This window comes from Tamandua tetradactyla, chromosome 3 (assembly GCF_023851605.1).
Source record: "Tamandua tetradactyla isolate mTamTet1 chromosome 3, mTamTet1.pri, whole genome shotgun sequence".
Lineage (NCBI taxonomy): Eukaryota > Metazoa > Chordata > Mammalia > Pilosa > Myrmecophagidae > Tamandua > Tamandua tetradactyla.
This window is the reverse complement of record NC_135329.1, coordinates 64,904,807-64,911,572: the sequence shown is the minus strand read 5'-3', so window position 1 is coordinate 64,911,572 and position 6,766 is coordinate 64,904,807. Positions and strand designations below refer to the sequence as shown.

Below are 6,766 nucleotides of genomic sequence, written 5' to 3'. Positions count from 1 at the left end.
AGAAGAAAAACTCTCCCATACCCTCCCCTTATATGCCCTGCTTTTTGACATTCAGGTTTGGTATACTGCCTTTGTTACCATTAATGAAAGAATACTACAATAGTACAGTTAACTAGAGACTATAGTTTTCATTAATTGTTTTTTCCCCCATATCCCATCCCATTTATATCCTTGTATCCATGACATTTCTTTCATTCATATAAATAATTTCTTATATTTGTACAATTAACCAACATAATCATCCACTATAGATTCTGCAAGTTATACAGTCCCAGTTTTTATTTTCTATCTGTCCTGGTGTTATACAAATAGAGCTCTATGTGCCACATTTCTTTGGGCACAGACATTTTCCAGATATGTAAGCTCAGCCTACTCCAGAAGCCTATGTTTTCTTCTATCACCTCTGCTACACCCTGCTGGGAGAAGGACTGAAACAGAACTGCTGTTTTCTTTCTTGTTTGCCTTACAGATTTGTCTAGCTCAGATCTGGTACTCAGCAGTTCCAAATTTTAAATTTAATTGATCCATTTTTCGTACCAGAATTCACCACCCTGAAGCATCTAGAATGCTAGACCAACGGAATGACTCTTTGATGATTCACTTTTGGTGTCAATTGTGTTAAAACACCACACATGACTGGGGCAATGGTCTCATCTAGTCTCTGTACACTCTCATACGAAATCCTATGTATGGTGCTGTTTAATAGAGCCATCATAAATGGGTCATGAATCAAGTGATAAAAACACAAGCAGTATCCTCACTATTTCCACCAGTGTTCCCCCAGAGAAAAGTTTGCCTCTTGTCCTTGTGAATTTACACTCAGCTAGTGTCGAGTTCTTAGTCAGGAAGGGAAGAATTCTACCATCAAGAGAAACAGCAAAGATTCCAATGACCTGGAATTGAAGAAAGCCTCCAGACACTTCTGGTTCCTAACACTTCAGAATTACTCTCAAAGAAAGGAGTTACTGTAGTGATTGCTCCTAAATACTAAGGGGATCTTGGCCTGTTACTATACAAGAGAGGTAAATAACTTAATGTGGTAGACAGAGGAGACACCATAGGGTGTCCCTTAGTACTACCATTTCCTTTGACTTAATTCAATGGAAAACCACAACATCCCAATTGAAGAGGACTATTAACACCCATTCTGATAAGGACTTGGTTTAGATCACCCCCAAAAGTAAAGAATAATGTAGGCTGAGGAGCTTTCAAAGGAAAAAGGTAATATATAATGGGTAGAGAGAGAAGGTATTCACACATACCCGTTACAATCATATGACAAGTCACAGGAATGAACAATAAAATTGGTATAAGTAGGATGTGTCAGTGGATATTTCTCATGCTCATGGTTATATGAAATTCTTCAGTCAGTAATATACTATTTATCACTAATTTCATAAAAATTGCTATGAATATTCCTTGAAGAATTTCTTTGCCCCTCTTCCCTCTACTTTCTCCTTTTGGTATTCCAACTCTATCTGTCTTAAACTATGTGATATAGAAACCAGAGTCTAGGATGTTACCTTCACTTTCCTTCAGTTTTTAATGTTCCCCTTGATTTTTCATTTTGTGTAACTTATATTGAACTTAAGTTCACAGGATATTTTGACATATGTACTAAGAGCTGTGATGAAGGCATTTTCATTTTGCCTCTCTGTTGCTTTTTTGCATTGCTTCTTCATGAATTTCATTTATTTCAATAATTCCCATATTTTTGTTTATGATGGTTAACTAACTTTGAAGATAGTTTACCTTTTCCTTTAGTAATTTTAACATGCTAATCAAAGTTGTGTTAATTTCTTTGTTTTATCTTTTAGTGCCAGTACCTTGGTCATACATTTATCTCATTCTAATAGTATCTCCATCCAGAGTGCACTCCTGTTCTTTAATTTTCCCCAAAAAATATTTGTTGAAAACTAGACATGTTGAATAAGAAACATAATGGGGATTATACCTTTTAATAACAGCAACTGAAATATTTAATAGCACTGATAACAATACAATTATGTACATGAAGTTAGAATGAGAATGATGACATCAACAACATGGAGAAGTTTGCACCAACCTCCCTTCAATCCCCCAATCTTCAAAAATCAAATGTAATGATGACCATATTCCCAGAGCCATTTGTGAAACTCTGGTCCATCTATCTCCTCATCCTACACATTTCCTGCTTGAAAGTAAGGGATTCAAAAAGGGGTACCCAGGGAGAAGGCTGTGTTCTCCCAGAGGAAGCCAGCTTCCTCTGCTGAGTGTAACCTAAGACAAGGAACTCCCCTTAATTCTTTTCATCATACATACATGTACCTCCTAAATGCAAATCACCACATGGGCAAACAGATGAAACCACAGAGCACTTTTACTTAAATTCAGTTTCCTCGTCAGTCTGGACAGTATTTCCTGGGCATCATGGACCTCACCTACAGGAACATGAAGCCCTTGTTTTTCTTCTTCTTTCTGCTGGCAGCTTCCAGATGTGAGTGTCTCAGGGATTCAAAAAATAAGGTAATGGGGATGACATGTCTGAGCCCATGATTCAACGTTGTTCTGCTTGTTTTCAGGTGTCCTGTCCCAGATACAGCTGAAGGAGTCAGGCCCAGGAGTAGTGAAGCCCTCTGAGGCCCTGTCCCTCACCTGCACAGTTTCTGGTTTTTCCATCACAACCAGTGGTTACTCCTGGAATTGGATCCGCCAGCCCCTAGGGAAGGGGCTGCAGTGGTTGTCAAGAATAGACTATGATGGTGACACTTATTATAATCCGTCACTCAAGAGCCGACTCTCCATCTCTAGAGACACTTCCAAAAATCAGTTCTCTGTTCAACCGAGCTCCATGAGTGATGAGGACACGGCCATGTATTACTGTGCGAGAAACACAGTGAGAGGAAGTCAATGTGAGCCCAGACACAAACCTCCTTATGCGGTAGTTGGCTGAGCTGCAGGGGGTGCTCAGGATCCACCAAAGCAGGGACCAACCCCAGGCTCAGGGTTAAGCAGGAGATTCCTGTTTTGATAGACAGTTTCATTTTCCTACTTGAAAACATTTAATTTGGGGGGGAATCTGCACTGTATCTATTTTAAATAATGACCTATTGTACCCAAGTTTCAAAACCAAAAAATGCATGTGCAGTGCTATTCTACATTATATGGAATTGTGCACACAAGAGCATATAAACTAATTTTCTTCATTTTGTTCTCCTGGATCAGATTATAAATGTGAAGAAATTTCCAATGAACTGTTCTGAATCTCTGCAGTTAATTATCTTTGATTAATTCTTTGCCTTAGCTCTGCCTAGACAAATAGAGAAATATAAAAATATAATATTACTAATAATAAAATTTGAATTCACATGATTGTTTTTTCACCATAAGGACAGATTTTTAATGTTAGAATAATTTCATCTTAATTGAAAATTAAGGTCCTCATACCCTTTTTACAGTGTTAACATGTATATTACACCTCTCCAAGGCTAGTCAGATTCTTTGTCCCTAGACTTAGTTCTCCACCACCATTTAGGGCTCCATGATCTCAGGGAAAAATAACAGTAAATTGGGCATGGGCTCAGGGCATCATCTAGGTGCCTCATTTTATTCTCTCAATCATGGATGGGCTTATTCAGATTGCTCATGATCCAGATGCACAGCAGACTGATTGTCACTGGGAACAGATGCCTCAGCAGGATATCTGAGCCTTCTTAGTTCTCAGGATCCATGGAAACTTTCCCTGAGCTATATAGGGAAGACAAGATTTTCCAGAGACAAATGAGAAGAAATGTGAGTCATTGTGGGTCTGAAACCAGCTTCTCTGCTGACAAACTCACCTATGCCTCAGGAAAACCTAGTCTAACTTGACCCACTTGTTCTCTGGAGCTGGACTTTGCCTGAAATCTGTACCTGCAGAGTCACCTGCCCCATTGGCTCTAAGCTGGAATGAGCACTCAGAGCATCCAGCAGTGTGGGATGTCACATTGGACAGGAATTTAGTGAGTGAGTACCAAACAAGAAGGGAGGAGGCTGAGGATAGGGACTAGTCTCCTCCATTTGACCTGACATCGTTTTCATTGATTGAGATTTGGGAAACCTTTATTATTCTTCAATATGTATTGTGGGACATTTTGGATTGTATTTAAGGTCATATAAGCATGTTTATCAAAATATAATAGATGTGAGTAACTGTGAGGAGTTATCAATATGGTTATCAGAATGATTGATAGATTCAGAACATTCTTTACTGAATTTCAACTGTGACCTTAATAAACCTTTGCATTTCTAAGTCTCAGGTTTGGAATTTCAGGCACTGTGTTATTCTGGACTGTCAAATAACTGTTGTCTATAAACCTCTGTATTGAACACTTGGACTTTAATTTCATTCCCCTTTCCTATTGTTTTCAATAGGCAGTTTTATTAATTTGATACATTAAGAATAAGAGCCACACTGTCAGGAATAATGCATGACTAAGAAAAATGTTCCAGGTGAGCATAGGGATTCTTGAGGTTGGAAGAGATACTTGGGAGAATTCAGGGCCCTCGAGAACTCTTATAATTGCCAGAGCCCATGGAAGTTAAAGATATATGGAGAAGTTGTTCAGACCTGCACTTGGAGTTGGAAGATACTTAAAAAACCTGACTTCACACTTAAAAAATGATTATTTACCATCACTAAACCTCTGAACAAGTCCTGCTGGGAATGTCATTGTCCAATAGAATTCCCTTTATAGACAGGAGAAAGATAAGATGGGAGTTTCCTTAGCACTGTGGAGTTCTCACTCTATCAGAGATCAATTTTGTACAAAGGTCAATCTTTGTGGACTGGCAGATTCTCTGAAATGGAGGTGCCCCTGGGGCACCATTGTATTTTATGAGTATGCTTTCTATTCCTACATGTCCACATATGGTAGAATACTTCATTCCAGGATTGCCCATACCAAGAATGTTGCCCATACACAATTGAGATGATTTAGATGCTGAGATTGCCAACTTCTACACAGATAACATTTAGGTAGGAGTTTGAACTTGAGTTGTTGCTATAATGAGCTGATAATTTCAAGGATGTTGTTTTAGTTTGCAAACTTCTGGGATGTGATATATCTGGAAAGGAATTGCTTTTAAAAAATGGGATTTAGGGCAGGCCATGGTGGCTCAGCAGGCAAGAATGCTTGCTTGCCATACTGGAGGACCCAGGTTCAATTCCTGGTGTCTTCCCATGTAAAAAAAAAGTGGTGTTTATTAAGTTAGGAGTTTACAGTTCTAAGGTGGTGAAAATGTCCAAATTAAGGCAAGACTTTGAAAATATCCCACTAAATCATCCAGGAAAAGATACCTTGGTTCAAGAAGGCCGATGATGTTTAGGGTTTCTCTCTCAACTGCAAAGGGACATGGTGACATCTGCTAGCTTCTCACCAGACATCCTCATTGACTTCCCTGGGACTCTGTCTGTTCTGTGGTCTTTGTCAGTTCTGGTGGCTCTCGCGGCTCTAAAGTTTTTCCAAAATGGTTCCTCTTTAAAGAGCAGCAATAAGCATTCTCAACTTGAATGGGTGCAGGAAACCATCCAGTCAAATGTTACCACCCACAGTTGAGTGAGTCATATCTCCATTGAAAGAATAAAAAACAAATTACACCCAAGAAAATTGAACAAGTAGTAAAGAACTTGGCTTTCCTGTGGTACACAATAGATTCAGACCAGCATATTCTACTCTTTGGACCTGAAAAAGGCATGTCCTTTCCAAATGCAAAATACATTTATTCCATAACAAGATCAGAAATCTTAAACCATTTTGGTAACAATATAAATAAAATACAAAATCAGGAACAGTACAAAATCTCATCAAAATCAGTTGCAGTGTTTGTCTGTCCTAAGGCAAAATTCTCCTTTGGGTCTGGACCTGTAAAACACAGAACAAGTTCTTTGCTGCCAATATACAAAGAAGGGGTAGTCATAGTTTATGTATTTCCATTTCCACAGGGAGAAATTGGAAGGAACACAGAGGGCACCGGACCCAAGCAGTTTCAAAAACCTGCAGGGAAAATGCCATTAAAATTCAGAGTCTGAGAGTTATTTATCTTCAGGGCTTTTGCATGCAGGAGTACCATCCTTTCCAAGGGCCTAGCTCTCTCCTGGTGTATCCTTGGGGGACATTGGGGAGACCAACTTTTTTGGTTCTTCCCTCTCCAAGCAACAGTGCCACACCTGGGTTCTGTGCCATCTTCAGGGCACGTGCTCAACCCCTCCATTTGTTGGCAGTCAGGCTCTCCCGAATCCCCAAGGAATTTATCCCACCCTCTTCAAGACCTCAGGTGGCACAACTCCTCTATTGCAATGAGGTGGAAGGTCCGCCCTCTGCCTTTGGGGCAAACTCACCCTCTCCAAATACTTGGGTGGGTCCTCTCTCTTGGCCCAAGGTGTTTTGATTTCAGAAATTAGCCTCCATGGTTCTGCCTCTGAAGGCATTTTACCTTCACTTTGTCCCTTTTCTGAACCTTTTAGTTCAGATGGGCAATGGTTCCATTTATACAGATCCAGCATTCTTGTTGGCTTTCAGTATAGTAGGCAAGGATCATGCCAATGAGACAGAAGGGGTTTCTACAAATACTTTCTGGGTAACTCCATCTTCAATCCTGGCTTTTTTTTGAAATGGCTGACTGGTTCAACACTTGGTTAAATCCTCATGTGGGGCACTATTTGCTGGGGTCTCCCTTTCCTGAAGTCCAGAATTTTCCATACCATTATTTTCTCATTTCTTTATATCCAAGAGTTCAGTTCTCAGTT

The 6,766-nt window shown here is 39.7% G+C and overlaps 1 pseudogene; it reads left to right on the top strand.

The window, feature by feature from the left end:
- Positions 1-2,409: 2,409 nt before the first annotated feature.
- Positions 2,410-2,932, top strand: LOC143675593 (immunoglobulin heavy variable 4-38-2 pseudogene; annotated as a pseudogene).
- Positions 2,933-6,766: the final 3,834 nt, after the last annotated feature.